The following is a 25575-nucleotide window of genomic DNA, read 5'->3' on the forward strand; positions in this document are numbered from 1 at the left end:
AAATGAAGAAGGCTATTCAGTTTGTTGTTTTAACAATGTTTAGTCCTTTGATTAATTTTGAAAAACCTCTTTGTTTCATGGATAGAGGTGACAATGTCTTCCAACATTCTTATTAAAAACTACAAGAATTGTAAATAGTATTCTATAAATATAGGTCACAAATGAAGAAGGCTATTCAGTTTGTTGTTTTAACAATGTTTAGTCCTTTGATTAATTTTGAAAAACCTCTTTGTTTCATGGATAGAGGTGACAATGTTTTTCAACATTCTTATTAAAAACTACAAGAATTGTAAATAGTATTTTCTAAATATAGGGAACAAATGAAGAAGGCTATTCAGTTTGTTGTTTTAACAATTTTTTGTCCTTTGATTAATTTTGAAAAACCTCTTTGTTCCATGGATAAAGGCGACAATGTTTTCCAACATTCTTATTAAAAACTACAAGAATTGTACACATTAAAAAAATCTTAACGGATTAAATGTTAATGATATCATTTTAATAATAATAATCTTTATTGCCCAACAGATGCTAAATCCAGTAATAGCACAAAACACACTTCTCCGTATAATTGTTACGTTAAAAAAAGATTCCATTTAAACAAAGTTTGGATAATCCGGAAATCCAAACATCCGACAAAACCGTATTAAATTACGATCAATCAACACGTCCAATGTATCGGCCCGTAAACGATAAGGGCATATTTCATTTAACGACGATGCCCCAAATATTCGTAAACACGTTCCAGTTTCGAAACGCCACACATTAAATGCCGACCACCGATTCATAATCTCGTTTTAAATGCGCGAGAATTAGCAAAAGAACGACGAAAGGATTTATTTTCGCCGTGCTGTTTGTTTTTACAATTTTCGCCAGCGCTCTGGGGATCAGCCTTCGTCGACACTAATTGTTAATATTAAGTGGCATCAAAGACCGACATTATCATCAAGGTTAAGACGACAAAACCAAAGAACAACAATAGGCGATTAAATCACCCATATTTGATGTAAACACGCGGCACGAAAACGATACTTAGTACTACGTGTTTGTCTGTTGGGGAATTGAATTAGTTCACGTAATTGAGGCGGGAGATTTAAACGGTATGTGCCGGAGGTGGCGTATGACTCTGATGCTGAATCAGTGTGACGAACGCTCCTTAAACTGGCAGCATTACTTGCTTGATTTAAAAACTGTTTTTGCTGAATCTATAATGCTTATTCAACAAATTGTTTACTAATTAGGATGGTTCAGAACACATCTTGTAATTTGTTTTGTTGTTTTCTAAATTTGCCTTTAATTGTAGTTTAAATTTTGGAAAACATTATCGTCTTTATCCACGAATCATACAGGTTTTTCAACCTTAATCAAAAAATCACAAAAAAATGTGAATTTTAAGAATTTCTTGTTCTTTGATTAATTTTGAAAAACCTTTTTGTTCCACAGATAAAGGTAATGTGTTCTAAAAATTTTTATTAAGAACTATAAGTATTGCAAATAGTATTTTATAAGCAAAAATGATTGTTACTTTAATAATTTTTTGTTTTTTGATGAATTTTGAAATTCTCTGTTTCATAAATAAAAGCGATAATAAAAAAAATTATAAAAAAGAAACTTTCTTCCATAGATAAAGGCATCAATGTTTTCCAAAATTTTTAATAAAAAATTTCAAGTACTGCAAATTAGTATTTTTTAAATACATAGAAAAAATATAGAAGGTTTGACAAAGCAATTTTTTGACCTTTGATGAATTTTGTAAATCTTTTTCTTCAATAAATAAAGGCGAAAATGTTTTACAATAATTTTTATCAAAAACTACAAGTACCGAAAATAGTATTTTCTAAAAATAGGGCAAAAATGTAAAAGTTTACTCATTTGTCCTTTTATTAATTAAAAAAAAAAATTCTTCCATAGATAAAGGCATCAATGTATTCCAAAAATTTTTATCAAAAACTTCAAATATTGCAAATAGTATTTTCTAAATACAGAGAAAAAATATAGAAGGTTAATTGTTATTTTAACAATTTTTTGTCCTTTGATGCATTTTGTAAATATCTCTCCCATAGATAAAGGCGAAAATGTTTTCCAAAAATTTTTATCAAAAACTACAAGTACTGAAAATAGCGTTTTCTAAATATAGGGCAAAAATGTAAAAGTTTACTCATTTGTCCTTTTATTAATTAAAAAAAAAATTCTTCCATAGATAAAGGCATCAATGTATCCCAAAAATTTTTATCAAAAACTTCAAATATTGCAAATAGTATTTTCTAAATATAGAGCAAAAATATAGAAGGTTAATTGTTATTTTAATAATTTTTTCGTCCTTTGATGCATTTTGTAAATATCTGTCTCCCATAAATAAAGGCGAAAATGTTTTCCAAAAATTTTGATCAAAAACCACAAGTACTGAAAATAGTATTTTCTAAATATAGGGCAAAAATGTAAAAGTTTACCCATTAATTAAAAAAATTCTTTCTTCCATAGAAGGTTAATTGTCATTTTAACAATATTTTGTCTTTTGATGAATTTTGAAAATATCTTTCTTCCATAGATAAAGGCGATAATGTTTTCCAAAAATTTTGATCAAAAACCACAAGCACTGAAAATAGTATTTTCTAAATATAGGGCAAAAATGTAAAAGTTTACCCATTAATTAAAAAAAATCTTTCTTCCATAGAAGGTTATTTGTCATTTTAACAATTTTTTGTCCTTTGATGAATTTTGAAAATATCTTTCTTCCATAGATAAAGGCGATAATGTTTTCCAAAAATTTTTATCAAAAACTACAAGTACTGAAAATAGTATTTTCTAAATACAGGTTAAAAATTTTATTTTATTACAAACTATAAAAACTGTATATAGTGATTTACAAAATTGGGACAAAATGGGTAGTAGTAGTATTTATTTTGTTACCGTAAGAATTTTTGAAAAACTACTTTGTTTTCCATGGAAATATTGTCTAGAAAATTAATTTCTAAAAATAATGCAAAAATGTATTTTGCTTTTCATAAAAAAATGATTTTCCTGAAATTTTGTCAAATAATTAGGAAACACCCTGTATACATATATTATATTTTAAATATAATAATTAAAGATTATTGTTCAACATATCTAAAATCAACCATTTGACATACTGCAAACACATTTTTTGATATTTTAATCAATATTTAGAAACCACCCAGTATATACATACTTTTTAGTTTTAAATATAATAATTAAAATTATTGTTAAACATATGTAAGATCAACCATTAGACATCCTGCAGACACATTTTTTGAATTTTTAATCAATATTTAGGAAGCACCCAGTATATACATATATTTTATTTTAAATATAATAATTAAAGATTAGAATTCAACATATGTAAAATTAAACATTATACATCCTGCAGACTTTCTGAATTTTCAATCTATATTTAGGAACCACCCTGTATATAATATTTCTTTCGCATCCTACAAGATTTTCTACAAACGCCAAACATTTGCACAATTGTATGCAACCAATTGTTGTTGTTAAATATGAGCTAAAATCACACAACGCCTTATCAATTAATCACAATCTTAATTAAAAACAATTGATATCAACCTAATTAAATGCACACACGAGCTTTCCGGCGGTGAATATTCAAAACGAAAGCGGGACCTTGCACATGACTTTCAAAAAATGCGAAAGCACGACGTCGTAGGTAAATGTGCAAACGAAGTAAAAAAAGAAAGAAATAAAATAAAATAAAAATGCACGAACGTAAACATGCACCAGGAAAACGACACACTATATACGTAACACAGTGCGAGTGTGTGTGTGTGTGCACACAGATTGAATTAGTTCACGTGGTGGGCGCGAAATTCGAACCTGGCACGTCGAGGTCCGAGACGAGTGACGAGTGTGCAATTGACATTTGGCGCGTTAAAAGTTAATCCGGTGGCATTGCGAGTGCAGGTAGAAGACGGGACGGCGTAACCTTTACGCGACCTTTGCGAACGGAAAGATCCGCGGTCTAAAACCGTACGGCGGCGGCGGCGGCTACGCGGTGGGCGTGATGGCATCCAACGCCGAAGAGGGCCGGCGACGGCCCGGTGGCCGGAGCTGCCGCAACCCGGCCACGAAGACGAGACAACAGCAGGACAACAAGCGCACACAAAACCAAATCAAATAAATGTTAAATAAGTGTACCTTGTCGATGGTGACGACGTCGCAAGAGTGAGCCTTTGGCAAGGAGACGTGAAATGCGCGGCTGGTCTGGCGCACACCGCACACATCCGAGTGACGGACGGAGACCGAGGAGGAACGTACGATCGGAAAACACGTGCAATCGTACCACCGAGCTAGGGAAGACTGCAGAACTTTGCCGGCCAAACCGTCAACTCCGTTCCATCTTCGACCGTCTGCGTCATCCACACTCTCAGTAGGGACCCTCCAATGTGATCGGCGTGGCCGCACCCTACGTACAGACACACACACACACGTACGCTCTTCGACGACGCGCCGTTGCCAACGGGAGAGCCGCACGGGGACCTGGGCACGGGCCGACTCTAATCGATGGGCCTTCCTCCGTCAGCGATGGGAGACGACGAACTGGATGGCGGGATCTCCGCCACCGTCGCCTGGCCCGCTGCCTTTGTACGGCTTCGGCTTGGGTGATCGATAACTCGGCGCCCCGGCGAAGACGTTTACCATTTCAATGGGGAGACGGGCCCCTCTTCCACCCTGTACAATGTCCAGATGTTCGGGATCTTGCCGTTGAGGAAGTGGCACACAATCGCCCTTCTTTTGGTCAATACGGGACTGGTACATTATTTAATGCGGATCCACCGGCCGCCGAGGATTTATGGACCTTAAATTGAATCCTTTATGACACTTTCCCGTTCCTAACGTACCGATAAAATCGTTGGAAATTGCATCCGAAAAAAATCTTAAAAATAATTACGTGGTGTATTTGTCTTCAGTACATGCTTAGCTTAAATCAACGCCTTGGGCGTTTCCAGTTAATAAAAATTAAACTTTATGATCTATTGTGCATCAATATTATTACCCACTTTTACGTTGCACTAATGCGTGTTTACAACTTTAAATATTAAATTAAAAATTATGTATAACTTTAGAATCTTACTTTTCTTTCAGCGCTTCACAAAAATTAATTCCGCTAATGAGCTTTCTTGTAGCTTAAGGTGCTTGTTTACTTCGTCTTTCAGCATTCTGCTCAAAGAAGAGTTTTTAGTATTCTAAATCAATCTCTTACTGTAACATTTTAATTAAAATATCATTTTTTGTTTCTATTAACAAAATTTTAATTATGCCACTATGGAAAATGATGAAAGAAGTTTCAAGAGCATTCAAATAAACTTAATTTTACTGGTTGGAAATTACTTTAATATAAAATATTGATATTATTTAAGATTCCAAAATAAAGGCAAAAAGATTATTGTGGAGAAATAATCAAGTTTATAAAAAAGGTAAGTATTTCATAGTTTATATTATTTCTAAATCAATTATTTAACATAAAATTTCAATAAAAATGACATAATTTGCGTTTCTAGTCATAAAATTTAAATTTTACCACTATGACAGTTGGAGATTTTGAAAAAACTCAAATAAAATTTATTTTATTTTTAACAATTTATCTAAATACCAAAAAATATGTTAATATTTCAAAAATAGGTAATTAACAGATATATTTCGAATTAATTTTAGGCAAAGTACAGAAAATGAAAAGAAAAAACTTATTTTCCCTCACATTTTTTTTTAGTTAATCAAATTTGTAAAAAAAGTAAGTAAATTATAGTTTATATTATTTTAAATCAATTTTTAAGATAAAATTTCAATAAAAATGACATAATTTGTGATACCACTCATAAAATTTTAATTTTACCACTATGGCAGTTGAAGATTTTGAAAAAAACTCAAATCAAAATTTATTTTATTCTTAACAATTTGCCTGAATACCAAAAAATATGTCAATTAATTTTGGACAAAGAACAGAAAATGAAAGGCAAAAACTCATTTTCCCTCAAAATTTTTGAGTTAACCAAATTTATAACAAACGTATTGCATAGTGTGCATCATTCTAAATCAATTTTTTAACATAAAATTTCAATAAAAATGACAATTTGTGTTTCTAGTCATAAAATTTTAATTTTACCAATTGAAAATTTTGAAAAAAACTCAAATAAAATTTATTTTATTCTTAACAATTTGCCTGAATATCAAAAAATATGTTAATATTTAAAAAAAATAAGTGATTAATAAATATATTTCGAATTAATTTTGGACAAAGAACTGAAAAGGAAAAGCAAAAACTTATTTTCCCTCAAAATTTTTGAATTAATCAAATTATATTATAGAAGTATTTCATAGTTTGGATCATTATAATCAATTTTTTAACATAAAATTTCAATAAAAATTACATAATTTGTGTTTCTAGTAATAAAATTTTAATATTACAGTTGAAGATTTTGAAAGAAACTTAAATAAAATTTATTTTATTCTTAACAATTTACCTAAATATTAAAAAAATATATTAATATGTAAAAAAACAAGTGATTAATAAATATATTTTGAATTAATTTTAAACAAATTACAGAAAATGAAAAGAAAAAACTTATTTTCCCTCAAAATTTTTGAGTTAATCAAATTTATAAAAGATGTATTTCAAAGTTTGCATCATTCCAAATTAATTTGTTAACATAATTTAAATAAAAATTACATAATTTGAGTTTTTAGACATAGAATTTCAATTTTACCACTATGACAGTTGAAAATTTTGAAAAAAACTCAAATAAAATTTATTTTATTCTTAACAATTAGCTTAAATGCCAAAAATATATATTAATATTTAAAAAAAAATAAGTGATTAATAAATATATTTCGAATTAATTTTGGACAAAGAACAGAAAATGAAAAGCAAAAACTTATTTTCCCTCAATCTTTTGGTGTTAATCAAATTTATAAAAGATATATTTCAAAGTTTGGATCATTCTAAATCAATTTTTAACATAAAATTTCAATAAAAATGACATAATTTTTATTTCTAGTCATAAAATTTTAATTTTACCACTGTGACAGTTAAAGATTTTGGAAAAAAACTCTAATAAAATTTATTTTATTTTTATCAATTTGCCTAAATACCAAAAAATATGTTAATATTTAAAAAAATAAGTGATTAATAAATATATTTGAAATTAATTTTATAAAAATTGCAGAAAATGAAAAACCAAAACTTATTTTTCCTCAAAATTTTTGAGTTAACCAAATTTATGAAAGATGTATTTTATATTTTTGATCATTCTAAATCAATTTTTTAATATGAAATTTCAATGAAAATGACATAATTTGTATATCTAATCATAAAATTTTAATATTACCATTATGACAGTTAAATATTTAAAGATCTCAAATTTTATTCTTAACAATTTGTTTAAATACCAAAAAATATGTTAATGTTTAAAAAAATAAGTGATTATTACATATATCTCAAATTAATTTTATACAAAGTACAGAAAATGAAATGCAAATACTTATTCTTCCTCAAAATTTTTAAGTTAACCGAATTTATAAAAGATGTATTTTTTTAGTTTGCATCATTCTAAATCAATTTTTTGACATAAAATTTTAATAAGAATTTGTGTTTCTTATCATAAAATTTTAATTTTACCACCATGAAGTTGAAGAATTTGAAAAGAATATATTTTCACTCAAAATTTTGGAGATAACCAAATTTATAAATATAAAATAAAAATAACAATTTATGTTTCTAGTCATAAAAATTAAATTTTATACCATGATTTTTAATCTTTAATTGATCAAGTAAAATTAATATTTAATTAATTAAATCTAATTAATAGTACAAAAAATGAAAGTACCAAAATTTGGGGATACGGATGAGGAAGTTGTTGAAGTGTTTTATTAAAATTTTTTGTAGTTAAGCCACATCTTTAAAAGTAACACTTCAAATCTGAAAATAAATTTAATGACATGACATTTTGAGTGTAAGTTGTTACAAATTAGCAATTAGAAAACTAATCTTAAATCAGTTGAAAAATTTATAAAGCATGTCGTTCAGAATTGTTCTGTTGCGGAATTTATTACTTCGACTTTGCCAAGAGCTAAAAATGATTATTTTATGAACTCATCGTAATGAATTGAAATGAATGGAATAATTTAAAATGGAAGTTACAGAAAAGGGTACGGTATCGCTTTGTCCTCATACAAATAGACAGAGAAACTAAACAACGGAATTAATATTGTTTAGTCAGTAAATCGGGGGGGATGAAATAAAATAAATACTTTGAATCATTAAATTTCAAATTTTATTATGAAAGGCTGCTTTTTGGACGTTTTTTTGTCCTTTAGAATCAACAGGGGGTTGATAATGTGTCTTTGTTGTTTGGAATGTTTTATTCACTTTTAGGCCGGATCCACTGTTTTCTTAATTTCACCAAACAAACCCGTCAAACGATCGGACAAAATTACGGCGCAACCAAACCCAGCACGCTGACATTATTAGCCGTTAACACCCTTAAACTAGTTAACCCCTCGAAACCAATTACCGCGTCCATCCAATTCATCAGCGAACGCAAACTGCAGACCACCGAGCATCTTCTTTGGAGTCGTGCAGGGCGCAATCGATTGTGTGCTTTCGAATAAAAAAAAAGTCCAATGACAAAAACGGTGGTAAGGCCGCCATCGAGTTCGCAGCCCCCATCGATCTCGGGGTGGAAGCCAAAGCGGAGCGGGCCGGTGTTTTCCCGTTAGCAACACTCCGAAGCGAAGAGGCTTTCGAACGGGGCGCGGCGCAAGACGGACGCCTCCATTTTTCCCCCGTGTACCAGTTTTTTGTTTTCGTGACGCCCGTCGTGAGTCACAAGACACGATCATCGTGTTTGTTTGATTTATCAGATTGCCGAGAGGATGGGTTTTATCTGGAGCTGTGTCACACCGGACTTACTAATGCCGGATGGTTCGGTGACCAAGAGAGCGTTGCACGAATCGATACAGATGACGGGGCTTCAAAAGAAAAAAAAATAGACGTTGGCCACCCTCGGCCCTGTTTACACGCACACCGGCGTTTCCTCGGTTGATCCGGGACGCTGGATAAATGGACGGCAAAAACCCGATGTCTAATGAGATATGTCAAAAAATTCATCCGGCCGGACGGCAACGTGCCAGACCGACCGTTCTTTCGCTGCTTCTGGGTAAATTGTTCCCACATTTCTGGCCCTCTGAGCAATTTATTTAATTTATTTTGGGACGCGTTGCGTGGTCTTTTGCGGTATCTTGGATTTAACAGTTGATGAAAATGATGGTTTAATTTGGTGTTACGTTATTGTTATAACATCAGTTTGTGGTTCCATATTACTTTCTATATATCAAAGGTTATGCATATTTATGAGACCCTAAAGAAATTTGTTATGACCAAGTAAGATAATTTTTGTTGCAAAACAGAAACTTTCTTCATAATTCTAAAGGAAATTTCCATTTTCTTTAAAAATATTATCTTCTTTCTTTTTAGAATGAAGAATGCACAAGAATATTTTATATAAAAATATATAGAGTAAAAAATCACCTTAAAATTTTTCTTTTTTTTTCTGAAAGAAATCTAGAATCTTAAATTTTGAAATATTTCTTTAAAAATTTTATCTTTTTTCTTTTCAGAATGAAGAAAGAAGTACAAGAATATTTTATCTAAAAATATATAGAGTAGAAAATCTTCTTAAAACTTTTCTTTTTTTTCCTGAAAAAAATTTAGAATCTCTGAATTTTGAAATATTTTCTATGATCCGTTTTTACAGATGAAAAGTTAGAAAAAAACATCGTTTTAATTTTTCTTTTAACATTTCTGAAAGACCACAACTTTTTTAAATTTATTATATTTTTGAAAATTGATGTAAAATTCCTGAATTTTTTAATAATTTCTTTGTTCATTTAAATTCAAAAGTATACGGAGAAAAAATATTAAATTTTCATTTTTTTTATATTTCTGAAATGTTAAACTCTTACAGTGCAAAATTAATTTGAAGTTCTGTGTTTTGAAATATTTCCTTTGATTTTTTTACAAATAAAGATTTACAAAAAAAATCGTCTTGAAGTTTTTATTTTTCTTTGAACATTTTTGAAAGACCTTAACTTTTTCAAATTTATTATATTTTTGAAAATTGATGTAAAATATCTGAACTTCTTTATTTATTTTAATTTAATAATATCTGGAGAAAAAATATTAAAATTTTATCTTTTTTTATATTTCTGAAATGATTTGTCTCTTACAGTTCAAAATTAATTTGGAACTCCTTTTTTGACATATGAAGAATTAGAAAATAAATCGTCTTGAAGTTTTTTTAACATTTTTGACCTTAATTTATTGTTAACTTGAAAATTAATCTAAATAATTTAATAAAATTAATTTAGAATTTATGTATTTTGTAATATTTCTAATGATTATTCTTTACAGGTGAACAACTAGATAATCGTTTTGAAGTTTTAACTTCTCTTTTAACATTTCTAAAGAACTTAACTTTTTCAAATTTATTATTTTTTTGAAAATTAATATAAAATTCCTGAATTTTGTAATAATTTCTATGTTTATTTTAATGAAAAAATACCTGAAAAAAAAATAAATAAATTTTTTTTATTATTTCTGAAAAAAATTAAACCCTTATACTTCAACATTAATTAGGAAATTTGAAATATTAATGTTCCTTCTTTACTGATGAACAATTAGATAAAAAATCATTGTTTTGAAGCTTTAACTTTTCATTTTACATTCCTGAAAGAACTTAACTTTTTTAAAATATATTATTTTTTTGAAAATTAATTTAAAATTCTTGAATTTCTTAATAATTTCTGTATTCATTTTAATAAAAGATACCTGAAGAAAAAAAATATTAAAATTTTATTTTTTTTATATTTCTGAAAAAATTAAACAATTACATTTCAACATTAATTTGAAACTTCTGAATTTTGAAATATTTCTTATTATCCTTTTTTTCTAGATGAACAAATAGATAAAAAAATCGTTTCAAAGTTTTAACTTTTAATTTTACATTTCTGAAAGAACTTTTAAAATTTATTATTTTTTGAAAATTAATTTAAAATTCATGAATTTTTAAATAATTCATTTCATTTTAATAATAAAATACCTGTAGAAAAAAATATTAAAATTTTATCTTTATTTATATATTTCTGAAAAAGTTACTGTTACACTTCAACATTAATTTGGAACTTCTGAATTTTTTGCAGATGAACAAATATAAAAAATATCGTTTTGAAGTTAAACTTTTCATTTTACTTTTGTGAAAGAATTTCATTTTTATAATTCAGTATTTTTTTTTTTGAAAATTAAATTAAAATTCTTGAAATCTTAAATAATGTCTGTATTCATTTTAGTTAAAAAAGTACCTGAAGAAAAAAATATTAAAATTTTATTATTTCTAAAAATAAAATTCTTACACTTATTACAGATGAAGAAATGGATAAAAATATAATAATATAAATATTTATCTTTTTTATATTTATAAAAAAATCATCCTTTTGAAGTTTTAACTTTTCATTTTACATTTCTGAAAGAACTTTTTCAAATTTACTATTTTTTTTTAAAATGAATTTAAAATTCCTGAATTTTTTAATAATTTCTGCGTTTATCTTAATTAAAAAGAAATACCTGAAGAATAAAATATTAAAATTTTATCTTTTTTTAACTTTTCATTTTATGTTTCTGAAAGAATTTAACTGTTTGAAATTTATTATTTTTTTGAAAATTACTATAAAATTTTTGAATTTTTTAATAATTTATGTGTCATTTTAATAAAACAATACCTGAAGAAAAAGATATTACAATTTTATTTTAATACATTAATTTGAAACAAATTTTGAATTATTTTTATGGAGAAATTTTATATTCCCGAAACAATTTTTGAATTTTTCCTATGATCCATTTTGCAAATGATTTTTTTTCATCATATTTCTGAAACAATTTTTGTTTAAAATATTAACTTTTCTTATTACATTTCTGAAAGAATTTAAATTTTTGTGTATTTCGAAATTAATCTACAATTTCTTTCAACCTTTTTATGAAGAGACATTTATTCAAAAAAATTGTTTAATTCCTTTTATATTTTTGAAGGAATTTAACTTATTGGAGTTCATTATCTTCCTACAAAAATAATTTAGAACTTCTTAATTCTGAAACATTCTCTTTGTTCATTTTATGGAAAATATCAGGACAAAAAATCCTGTTAATACTTCCCTTCCTATATTTGACAAGGGTTTTTATTCTTTTCGCACTCCGGGTGAATTTATTATTTACTCCAAACTTAATCAGGAATTTCTGAAACATTTCCTGCTTTCCTTTTATATAAACCACCAATTAAACGTAGCCACAGCATTTTTCTTGCGTCCAAGCTCAGCAGAAACCGCATTTTTATTAAAAAATCACAGAAAACACCGGCGTAAATAAATGCACTCAAAATTAATCATTTCCTGTTGTCAATAGAGGTAATGATATGTGTCTATGGGACTATTTTGAGATTTAATCGCGGTAATGGTCGTGATTTTTGTCCAAGAACGGCGACTCATTGAAAATTTTCCGTGTGCATAACGCAACGTACTTGAAACGTTATGTAAGGTAAAGATGCAATTTAAATCGTTTAGTAATAAAGTTAATTAATTAATTCGACTTCCAGAAACGAAATTATGAAAACCCCTCCACAAACAACCACCGGACAAGATACATAAAGTGATTAAGTTTAAACGGAACTCGTTCCTCAGCACTGTTCCAAAACTTGATTCTATTTACCCAATTCGATTCGAAGATTTGTATGGAGCAACCTTTTAAGGAAATTCGTCGGAGTTTCGCCGCCGATGGAGTAACGCCGGTGGAAAACTGCTTTCCACCTAAGCCGTTCACTTAAAACTTGAATAATGAAGTTTGTCGAAGTTAATTCGGTACGATTTTGGGCAAAAAGTTAACGGGGGGAGCCATTAAGGGACGGATCATGCATTCGGTTGCATCTCGACGTAAAACGTTCGTAAACAATTAATCCACCTCGTTTGTTGCACATCAAAACAAGTTTATTTTTACTGACAATCCGTGCCGTGCCAATTTGCCAAATCCGGACCATATTCTGTTTTAAATAGACACAGTGGTTTTATATGAAATGTTTCCTGAATGATGGTAACACGTTGATTGATGGAACGATTGTATTTTTTTTTTTTTTGTTCCCAGACTATAAATTTCTTATGGTTAACAATGAAGCAAAATGTGAAAATATTCGCGAGTTAAAAATAAAGACGGTGTCGAAGAAGCCGGGGCTCTTATGTAAACCAGCACGTGTTGCAGCATCGTGGGAGATAAAATAACTTTGGGTTTGTTTGAAGAAAAAAATTGTGGATATACCAAGGTTTTTCCTTGAATTTGGGATTATGGGTGGTGATCACGAGGTGCGATAAAAGATCTGTTATCGATTGTATGTAAGAATTTTATTTGCAGTATTTTGTTAATTGATCGTACTGGATACTGTGATAAGATTAATTAATTGTTATAAGTGATATTGATTATTTTGAGTTTATAAAAATATGGTTATAAATGGAATTTAATAATCAGTTTGACGTGATGATAAATTTTTTTATGTTATTATGTATCGACCTTAAAATTTATAATTTCTGCTAACTGCAACTAAAATCTATAAATTTTTAAACCTGAATGATAATGTTACAATTGATAATTTTCTATTCATTCATATTGTTTCACTGATAAAAATTAGTAGTGAATATAAGTTTATGATAATCATCATAAAAACATATTATAGTATTATTATTATTATTATTATTATTATTATTATATCACTTTATTAATTTTCAAAAATTAATCAAAAATTTTGAATTAGTTTTACAATTATTAGAGACAGCAAATCTTAAAAATGACTATAATTTCTTTTTAAATAGTTAAATAATAATTTTTAAAATTTTTGTTTACAGATTTTTGAAGTTTTTAAGTGAGATTTATGACAATTTCCAAAAACTTTTAACAAAGATTTCTTTCAAATTTTATTATCATATAACAATTAAATTTCAAAATTAAATCAAAAATTTTTATTTAATAAATTTACATAATAATAATGTAATAACGATTTAAAGTTTTGAATATTTTTAAGAAATTTTCATTCCATTTTATTTAATTTTGATTTGAAACTATTGTTGACTTTCGATCAATTCAATTATAACTTATATAAAAAAATCTAAATAATAATTTATTTTTAAAAATTTATCTTAAATTTTGTTATGTTATTTAATATAAGATATAAGTTTATAATTTTTAGATTTTTTTGATTTTGATTTTTCTATAAAGGTATTTTAAAAACTAAAATAAAATATTTAAAAATTTTTCAATTTTTGAAGAATTTTTTATTTTAATTTTTTTTTTGTTTGGAAATTTTAATAATAAAAAAAGGAATATTTAATTATACATTTTTAGAAACTTTCAAAATTTTTAATTTTTTTTATATTTTTTGAAATATTTAAATAATTTGAAAATTTAAGAATTTTATGAATTTTTGAAGATTTGCCATATTTTTATTTTTTAAAAATATTTTTTAATATTATTAAGAATATTTTGATAATTGAGACTGCTTAAGTGCATATTACATATTTAGAAAATTTTTGAGATTTTTTTTTGTGGAAGGAAGGAAATGTAATACTAATTAATTAATTTTTAAAAATTTGTCACAAAATTTTCACAACCAAAATATTTATATATTTGTAGAAATTTACCTTAATTAAAATTATTTTAAAAAATACAATTCAACGCTTTTATAATTTATAATTTTATTTTTTTGTAAATTTTTGAACATTTTTAAGAGATTTTGAATTTTAAACTTTTCTAACAAACTTTGAAAATTTTCAAAACAAATTTTGACGAACTATATAAAGAAATATTAATAATAATAATAATTTAATTAGTTAAAAAATATTAATAACCAAAAATTTTTAGAATTTTATTTTTATTTTATATTAATATAATGTTCATTCGATAATATTTATATAAATTCCTACAATTTTATTATATTTTTATGATTAAAAATATATATAATTTGTAAGCACATAAATTCTTCAAGACATGTTAATACAATACTAAATTTATGAATTTTATTTAAAAATAGGTAGTTCAGAAAAAAAGAATGTATCTAGTTTTTGAGAGTTATAAGAATAATTAGAATATTATCAATTTAGAATTTAAGAATATTAATTTAATTTATAAATTTTATTTAAAAATATATAGTTTAGAAAAAAAGAATGTATATAGTTTTTGAGAGTTTCAAGGATTTTTAAAATTGTTTTATCGAATTTTTAAGAATAATTAGAACATTATCAATTTAACATTTAAGAATATTAATTTAATTTATAAATATTACATTTAGTAATTTGAGGTTTTTCTACAAATTCACAATCATTATTTATATATATTTTTATGAATTCCTAGGATTTTTAGTAAATTTTTATAATTTTGTAAATTAAAAATTTGTAAGAATTTAGTTAGTTTTATCGAATTTTTAAAAATAATTGGAATATTTTCTATTTAAGAATTAAGAATATTAATTTAATTTATAAATATATAGTAATTTTTTACAAATTCACAATAATTGTTTAATTTAATCTAGTCTAATCTAATAAAAAATGATGAGTTATTCTACGGCTCTGATGAAGTAATGATTATAAAGATAATAATTGTCTTAAAATATTTGTTGGATCACATTCTAGAAAAAAAATTAAACGTTTTATTTTCATGGGAACAAAAGGATAATCAAACATATTTCAATATTCTTAAAACACGATTAACGACCTGTTAATTATAAAGCGTAAAAATAATTGATAAATTATTGGACACAAGCCGTCTTTCAGTTCGATATTTAGGTTAAATTTTGTTGAACGAGGCACGATTACATGTCTGGAGTTCTTGTATATTGAACTAGTGATAAGATAAGGATTTCGTATAAGTTATTAACAAACACATGTATGTATCTTTAGCAATGTTGGTTTTTTACGTGCTGCACAAACTAAATCCTAGATAACCAGTTCTAATATTAACCGGAGCTATTTTCTTTGTCACGGTTTTAATTGATTATATCTTATCTGAATTGAACATTAATCTATTTGTTGTTTAATTGAATTTCGAGTCGTTTACAATTTTTTTTCTTTTATGGCAAGCATTTAAATTGCTTCGGATTTTTATCTTCAACAACGGCCTGATAAAAATTTTAGGTTTGATATTATTATAATTGCCGGTGAACAAAGTACGAATTCGTTTATCTTTAAAGGTAATAACAAAATTGTTTTAAACATCTGACTGCAAATGGATGTGTCATCGTAATAAGTCTATTATTAAAACTTAAATATCCAATAGATAAGTCATCATCAATCTCTTTGTTCTGTCACGTATAAACTGGAGAAATTTGTCTGTTGTCTTTAATTGTTTATACTGTAATATATCGTTATTTAATTGAACAATTTACAAGATTTTTTTAATTTATTAGGTTTATACTGATAATTAAAAGAAGAATATTTAAATATATTAAGAAATATTAAAAGATTTTAAAGAATTTTGAAGGTTTGCCACAATATTAACATTTTTTAAAATATACAATTCATTTAGAAATTTTCAAAATTTTCGCAATTTATAAAATGTATAATTTAGATTTTTTAAATTGTTAAATTAAAAAAAAAATGTGAATATTCAAGTTCATATTTTTGAAACCCTTGAATTTTCAAAAAATTTTAAAAATAATTAGAATTTTGAATAATTTCATAAATTTTTGAATGTTTACTGATAATTTTTACATTTTTTTATTTTAATATCTTGAATTTAACGTATTTTCAATATTCTCAGGACTATTTAGAATTTTTCCAATTTTCAGGAATTTGAGAAGATTTAAAAATTTGAACCTTTTAAGATTCCTTCAAAATTGTAAAAAATATTTTTAAAAATGGGAATATTCAAGTACAGAATTTTAGAATTTTTTGAGTTCTTTTTATAAAATTATTATAATTTTTAGTATCTTCATGAATTTTTGACAATTTGCCGATGTTTTTTATATTAAAAATATATATTTTGAAAATATTTAAGATAATTTCAATATTCTTTGAAAGAACTTTTTCAATTTTCGGGAATTTGAGTATATTTAAAAATTTCTAAAATCGTTAGAAATATTAAAAAAATTGAATATTTATGCACATAATTTTTGACACGTTTTTTTTTTAAATAATTATAAATTTTAATATCTTTGTAAATTTTCAAGAACTATTTGATATTTTTTACATTTTTTAAAAAATTATTTAAGATATTTTAAATATTCTCAGAAGTATTTAGAATTTTTTCAATTATCCGGAAATTAAGATATTTAAAAATGTAGACCATTCAAAAATTTTGAAAATATTTAATAAAATGGAAATATTTATAATTTTCAACTTTTTTTTAAATACATTAGAAATTGTAAGAATTTCATAAATTTTTGAGATTTGTTGAAATCTTAATCTTATAAGATATTCTGAATATTCTCTAAAATAGATATTATTTTTTCAATTATCAGGTAATTCAAAATATTTAAAAATTAGACCTCCCAAAAATTTTAAAAAATGAAAATATTTAAAATTTTAAACATTTTTTAAATATAAGAAATATACAAATTTTAAGAATTTTTGAATATATTTTAAAATTTTTTAAACTATATATTTTTTTAATTTTGAGAATATAATTTTTTTTAAAATAGTTAGGAATAATTTAATAATTAAAAACAAAGAAAGTTCAAATATATATTTTTAGATTTTTTGAATTTTCAGGTTTTTTTTAAATAATTCGAATTTTTAAGATTTTGATAAATTTTTGAAAATTTGCTATTTTTACATTTTTTTATATATTTTATATAGTTTTTTTTAAGATATTTAAATATTGTAAAAAATATTTTAAAAATTCCCTTTTTTAAAATATTAAAAATAAAATTTTTTTGAAATATTGAAAATAAAATTTTTTTGAAATTTTTACATTTTCATGTTTTTTTTTTTTAATTATTATAATTTTTAATAATTTCATTAATTTTTGAAACTTTGCTGATATTTTATACATTTTTTTTTAATATTTTGTATATTCTCAGAAATATTTAGAATTTTCTCGTTTATCAAAAAATTCAGAATATTTAAAAACGTAGACCTTTAAAAAATTTTGAAAATATTGAAAAAATATATTATACATTTATAATTTTCAAAAAATTTTAAATATAATGAGAATTTTTAAAAAATTCATAAATTTTTGAGAATTTGTTGAAATATTTAATGTATTTTGAGCATTCTCGGAAATATTTAAAATTTTTTCAATTATCAGGAAATTCAAAATATTTTTTAAAAAATTAAAAAATATAAAAATAGTTACTAATACAACATTTCTTAAATATAATTAGAAATTTTAAGAATTTTTGAGAATACGTTGAAGTCTTTTTTTTTAATTAAACATATTTTTGGAATTTTCAAATTTATTTAAAAATTTTTCTGTTTTCAGAGTTTTATAATTAAAAAAATGGCAATATTTAAGTAAATATTTTTAAATACTTTACGAATTTTAATTTTTTTTGAGAATTTTCTGATGTTTTTTATATTTCTTAAGAATATTTTGAAAATATTTAAGATATTTATTAATATTTTCAAAAAAAAAAAAAAAATAATAATATAATATCAATATATTGATATAGTTTTATAATTACATAAATGGCAATATTTAAGTAGATATTTTAAAAATTATTGGAATATAATTCAATGAATTTATAAGCATTTGTCACAATTTTTTACGTTCTTTAAAAATATTACCTCAACTTAAATCTAGACAATTTAAAAAAATATTTATCCTGTTTAGTGGTTAAGGAATGTGTGCAGACGAACATTAATTTAAAAGTTCCCTGTCAAAAAATTCGTGTAGATACGTTAATGACAAGCTAAATTAGCCTCATGAAAAATTGTTTTAAAACAACCCGATAATGGCGGAGCAAAAGGGAATAATGAAACTCTTTTAGTCTCCAGCTCCTTTTAAAAACGTCCATTACCACTAATGGTAATAATACGTTGATATTACCCTCCTGCTACCAGAAAACAACAGTCGCACACCAATCGAACGGCAATATTAATAACAATTCCAATATATTTATACGTCTTTAACGAGCATTCCCCTCTTAAACCAACCATCTTCTGCCAATAAATTCTTGCAATTTATTACCGCCGAGATAATTAAATTATATAACCAGTCATATAATCACTTTAGTGGCTCTTCGTCGTGTTAATCGTGATAATAACGAATCAATCAGTTTGAAGAATAATTACGACATGTGTCATCAGCCACATTTAACATATTACAAGGTCAACTGTAATTAGAGTTTATTACATGCGATTTGTGGGCTATTTATACAGGTTGTACGGTTCATCGGTTTGTGACCCAATTGACTGAAAGCAAAGCAGGACTTAGAAAATCGAAGCTGGCTGATGTGTGGTATTTCTTCGGTTTTGTCCTTATCAAAGCCTTAGCTTAAATTAAATTGTGCAGCTGTTGAAACGATTGTAGATTTATAATTTGGTGTTGGTGTTGGTGAAACCTTATCGATCCGCAAACAAGGCACAGAAAGATGGCCACGAGTATAGTCTAAGATTGAAACTGGGTCTTGAGCAACCTTCGACAACAGTTCAGTCATTTTTCCCAAACAATTATCGTGTGTGTTTTTCAGTTAAAATTAAAGAAACCTTCGCACACGTCTCGGTAATTACCAAACGTCGTAGCGACGTTTGAAAGACGTAAACAGTCCCTATCTAATTGTATGACAAAATGCTCTTAAAACCGGCCATAATTTAGTTAGTTTGCCGAAAGTCTTTCCGTTTTTATTGGTCTTAAATATTTGTTTGAGCGCGTCACGCGGGAAAATTACTGCTAATATTAAGAACGACGTAACACGCCGTTGCATATCATTAAAGAATGTTTAACTAGTGTACTCATACGATAAGAATATTGTCTTTGGTGTTTATTACATTCGCAGAAATGTGCCCATACATAATCGTGGCTTTTCCGTTTTTAAACATTTTACACAACCATTTTATTGTGCGGCGTCGTTTTCGATGGGTGTTTTCGAAATTGTTGTAATAAATCAGTGCGAACTGTTTTGGAAAATGGACAACACTTACCTGGTTAATTGGTTGTAGAAACCTGCAACAGAAGAGGCAATTAAATTATGTTGCATTCCTTGTTGTTGAAAAATAACTTAACGTTGTAAGCGCTGGGCTTTAAAAATAGTCTTGTCAAAGAGTGCAAAACATTAAAATGTAAATATTTTAGAGAAATTTGTTTGAATTAAGTGACGCAGATTGCACAACTGAGAGAAAGAAAATATTTGTCTTGTGCTGAAATGAAATTTTATTTTTAGTAGGTATTTGTTGTATACGTTATTTAATTATATGAACTGGTAAACAAATACACTTGGTTTGTGATAAACAAGCACATGTTAAAACTTAACAAGTAATTCATTAAAAATTGCCATTAAAAACATTTCAATATACTCTAAAAAGTTTTCAGGAATTTTACAATATCTAAATATATTTCAAATTTTTAAAGTGCAAGAAATATTTTGATAATAAAAAAAAAAATAAAAAAATTTTGAATTTTCTAAGTTTTATTAAAAGTTTTTATATTTTCATGAATTTTTGGGAATATGCTATATTTATATTTTTTTTTTAAATATTTAAGAAATTTTCAATATTTGCATATTTTCAATTTTCAGGAATTATTTAAAAATGTGCTTTTCAAGATTTTTTAATATTGTAAAAAATATTTTAAAATATCGAAATATTCACTATATATTTTTATAAATTTTTGAATTTTCAATATCTTATAAAAATTATTTGAATTCTTAAATTTTCATAAATTTTTTAGAATTTACTGATATTTTTTATATTTTTTAAAAAAATATTTAGATTTTTTTTCAAGAATATTTAAAATTGGTATAAATAATTCAAGAACAATTTTTAGAAAATTTTAAGATTTTTTAAATATGATTGAAAAATTATATTAAAATTATTTTTTATTTTTGATGTGTCTTGTTTAGAATATTTTAATGACATAAAAAATAATTTAAAACATTTTGAAGAGAAAATTCAAGAATACATTTTTAGAAGATTTTAAATTTTTAAGATGTTTTTACATTTAATTTCATAAATTTTTCAGATTTTTTTTTTTTAGGAATTTTGTTGTTTTAATAAATATTAAGAATTTTTCAAATTTTTTATTTTACTTGTTTTTTTTTGGAATATTTTAATAATAAGAAAATACTTAATGATTTTATGAATTTTTAAAAATTTTTAATTTTTTTATATTTTTGCAAATTATATTTATATTTATATTTTTGTAATTTTTTGATAATTAAAAAAAAATAAATATTTCAGTACATATTTTTGGATTAATTTTAATTTTAAGGTGTTTAAAAAATAATATGGAAAATAATATGGAATATGGAATATTTAACAATTTTTGATATTTTTGGAGATTCCCCAAATTTTTATTTTTAAAAAATATTTTTGAAACAATTAAAACAATTATATATTTTCAGTATCTTTTGAAATTATTTCAATTTTCAAGAATTTTTCAGTCTTAAAAAAAGCATAATTTTTAAATATTGTTAAGATTATTTTTAAGATTTTTCAAAATTTTTAACAATTTTATTATAAATATTAAAAATATTTATAGAATATTTCCAATTTACAGGAAATATTTAAAAATATATAATCATATATTTTTAAATCTACAAGAATTTATATTTTTGGAATATTTTGATAATTTAACAATATTTCAATACATATGAATAATTTAATTTTCAGGGTGTTTAATAATAATAATTATTAGAATATATAAGAATTTTAGGAATTTCTGAGAATTTACTAAATTTTTATTTTTAAAACAGTTAAATTCATTATTTTTTGAAATTATTCCAATATTAGTAGTTTTTAAATTTTTAAAATTTAGTCTTTTAAATATTGTTAATATTTTTCAAAATCAAAACATTTTTTATATTTTTTAAAAATATTTCTAAATATTTAAGACACTTTCTGAAATATTTAGAATATTTCTAATTTTCAGGAAATATATCTTCTAATAATTTAAAAATTTAAATATTTAAAAATATTTTATCGTTTAAAAAATAAATGGAAAATTTAAGAATTTTAGGAATGTTTGAGGATTTACCAAATTTTTATTTTTAAAAAATATTTTTGAAACAATTAACAAGAATTTTCAGTATTTTTTTTATATTATTCCAATTTTCAAAAATTTTTAAATATTGTGGATTACTTTTAGGATTTTTTAAAATTTCATGAATTTAAGAATTTGCTGTATTTTGTTTCAGTATTTTTTAGAGCTTTTTAAAGTTTCCAGTTGAATTTTCAAAATCTTTTTTTCATTTTCAAAATATAAAAACTTTACACATTTTAAAAATTTTAAATTTCAATTTTCGAGGCTTTTTATGAACTATTTAGAATTCAAAAGTAAAAAAACAAAAACATTAACAGAAATCTTTAATATTTATTAGTTATTACACTTTGTAAATTATTTTCATTTAACATAAATATATAAAAACGTTTAGATTATTATTATTAATAAATTATAAAATTTAATGTGCATAAAGTAAACCAACCTACATACTAAAACATGAAAAATTCACCGGCAAATATGTATGCCAATAAACTATCGAATTTTACGAAGGATTGCCGATGCATCACCGTCGAAATTGTATTATAAATATTTATCGCCGACGCAGCACCTAAATTCAATTTTGTTCGGCTTCTTGTTGCCGTCTTATGAATTTATTTGGAATAAATCGCTAAGAAAATTGATTCCTGAATTGTTCAATCAATTTTGCGTTCGATTAGCATCGATTCCCGTTGGAACTAACTGTAAAAATTGTTTAAACTTTCAACCCAGTCTTTTGTCTCTTGCCGTGTGTACTTAACATTATTAAATTTAACACCGACGAACCCCTTAATAAGACGGAAAACGTTCGAACGTCGATTTGTATGGAAATCGCCGTGCCCGAGTCCAAATTTACAACGTGTTGCCGCGGAGACGATTTCTTGGCATAAAACGGCGTCTCTTTGCATATTCATAGGAGTTGGGGAACGGAAGGCTGAAAACGCGTCCACACTTTGCCAATTTCACGTGCACTTGGCTCTGGCCGGCCCGAAAATTAAGAGATGACGTGCGAAGTCGCCTCCGTTGACCAGCCTCCGGAACGGCGTTATTTGGCACGTACCGAAAAATCGTGCATAATTAAAATTGGGTCGCCATCGGGCGGATGGCTGGCCGTTTCTTCTGCGGCCGTCCACGTGCCAACACCAATTTGGCGTTTCAATTACGGCAAACAAAAAGGTTTTTACGCAACTGGCTGTGCGGTCAACAAAGAAACAATTAGCACCAATTACCTATCACATGATCCGTGAGCCATTTCATTGCAAGCTCGTGTTAAACGCTGTAGTTGCATAAATAAAAATGACCGGGACATTCCACGCGGTCCGCCTCGTCTTTGAAACCGGACGTTGGATGTGAGGTTATTTTTGACAAGGATTGGCAAAAGAGGACTCCTTAATGTGCACGCGTTAAAGACACATTAAAAATCTACGGTCACCACTACGGAATTCGTTCTTACTTACCACTAATTGGCATCCCAATAATTTTTTGGGATTGTCTTCGCCCTCTAAAGGGTTTTATCGTGCCCAGTACAAAGAATGGTAAAACGTACGTCAACTACAATAACAATTGTCATGATCAACACGTAACTAAAGAAACAACACTGTTCGCACAATTCTAGCAGGCTTTGTTCTTCACAATTAAGTATTAAGAGCTGAAGAAAAGATCTATTGGTGACTCTTGAATCGCTGTTTTGAAGCACGGACTACCTGAAGAGGTAATAAATGTGTTTTTAGGATTATTGAACGAGAAGAGGATGGATGTGCTTTGAAATAACTCTTCCTTATTCTTGTCAAAAATTTTGATAACCAGTTATTGAGAGGGAACAAACATTAATCTATTGTTGTTTCTTAGGTCTTAACAACGTCATTTAATCATTCTGAAAGGTGATAAATGTAGCTCCATTAATAACTATACTGAAACTTAATGGTAGAGAAGCAACATACTCAAAGAAAATAGTTGAAATTAGAAGATTAAAAGCAAGTTTTCCATAGGCACTTATTATTTTTTAGTTTTTTCTTTTAGATATAGAAGAAGATAAGGATAACTTGAAGAAACATCAAAGGTGTTTGTAAAAACTATTGAAGAAGAAGGTCAAATACTTTAAATATGTTCTTTTTCTGATTTTTCTAAAAAATTATGAAAGGAGACAATGCACGTTACACATATTGGTCATAAAAGGAAGATTTTTTGTTGTCTGTTGTTAAATTTTAATAACCACAGGAGAGGTGATAAATAATAATAATGGTAAAGAGTTAACAGAAATAGAAACAATAGTTACAATAAGAAGTTTCATAGCAGACGTTTATAAATTCAATTGGAGTTAGTTGAAAACATTCTTTTAGTTAAGTAACGACTTTGATATCTTTTGGTATGTAAAATATGTGGTCTTTAACAACAGTGTTTACAAATATCTCAATAGTAAATGTTTGTAGGTTCATAATGAATTTCTAAAGACTCTTAAATCGTCATTTTGAAGCACAGACTATCCAAAGAAGTAATAAAGATGTTTCTAAATTGAAGAAGGACAAAGTTCTTCCAACTACTTTCAAAAAACTGTTCTTTTTCTAATTCTTCTAATAAATTTAAAAATCAAGTATTAAGAACAAATGTATATTACAAAATATTAATCATAAAAAGATTTTGTATTGTAGATTCTTAGCTCTTAACAACCTCAGAAGTGGTAATAAAAGTGACCCCATAAATAAGATAATTAATGGTAAAGAGGCTACAGAAATAAAAAAAATATTTGCATTGAGAAAATTAAAACCGTTTTTTCATGGTCACTTATTTTAGTTGTCGATATAACTATTTTTATATTTTTCCTTCATTTTGACTTTGAAAGTAGTCAGTAATGCAAAATGTATGGACGTTAACTTAACTTACAACAGTGTTACAAATATTTTAACAATAAATGTTTGTAGGTTCTCAATGAAATACTGAAAAGTAACTCTTAAACCATCATTTTGAAGAAGAGGATCAAAGTACTTCCAAATAATGCTTCAAAAACTGTTCATTCTCTAATTATTCTCAAAAAATTTAATATTAAGAGGCAAGAAATATTACAAACTATTAGTCATAGAAAGAATATTTTTTATTGTTGCCTCTTACATCTTAAAAATCTTAGAAGAACTATTAAATGTGACCCCATAAATAAGGTGATACAGATCCTTAATGGTAAAGAGGTAACAGAAATAGAAAAAATGTTTGTAATAAGAGGATTAAAAGCAGGTTATCCACGGTCACTTGTGAGTTGTCAATATATCTATTTTTATCTTTCCTTCATTTTGATTTTGAAAGTATCCAGAGACCACTTGGATATCTTTCTGTACGTAAAA

General features: G+C 25.6%; 1 protein-coding gene across 4 annotated transcripts in view; it reads right to left on the bottom strand.

Annotated features, from left to right (window-relative positions):
• The window catches only part of LOC109601872 (zinc finger protein 91), an 80314-nt gene that overhangs the window by 37681 nt on the left and 17058 nt on the right, over positions 1–25575 (bottom strand). For 3 of the 4 annotated variants that reach the window (XM_020018165.2, XM_020018164.2, XM_020018162.2), the window contains exon 1: positions 4168–5001. The gene's annotated coding sequence lies outside the window, so the exon portion shown is untranslated. Of the gene's footprint in view, positions 1–4167; positions 5002–20190; positions 20213–25575 lie in introns of those variants that run through there. The other variant, XM_049966213.1, reaches the window with a different exon arrangement.

Source organism: Aethina tumida, chromosome 4, assembly GCF_024364675.1.
Source record: "Aethina tumida isolate Nest 87 chromosome 4, icAetTumi1.1, whole genome shotgun sequence".
NCBI classification, from domain to species: Eukaryota; Metazoa; Arthropoda; class Insecta; order Coleoptera; family Nitidulidae; genus Aethina; species Aethina tumida.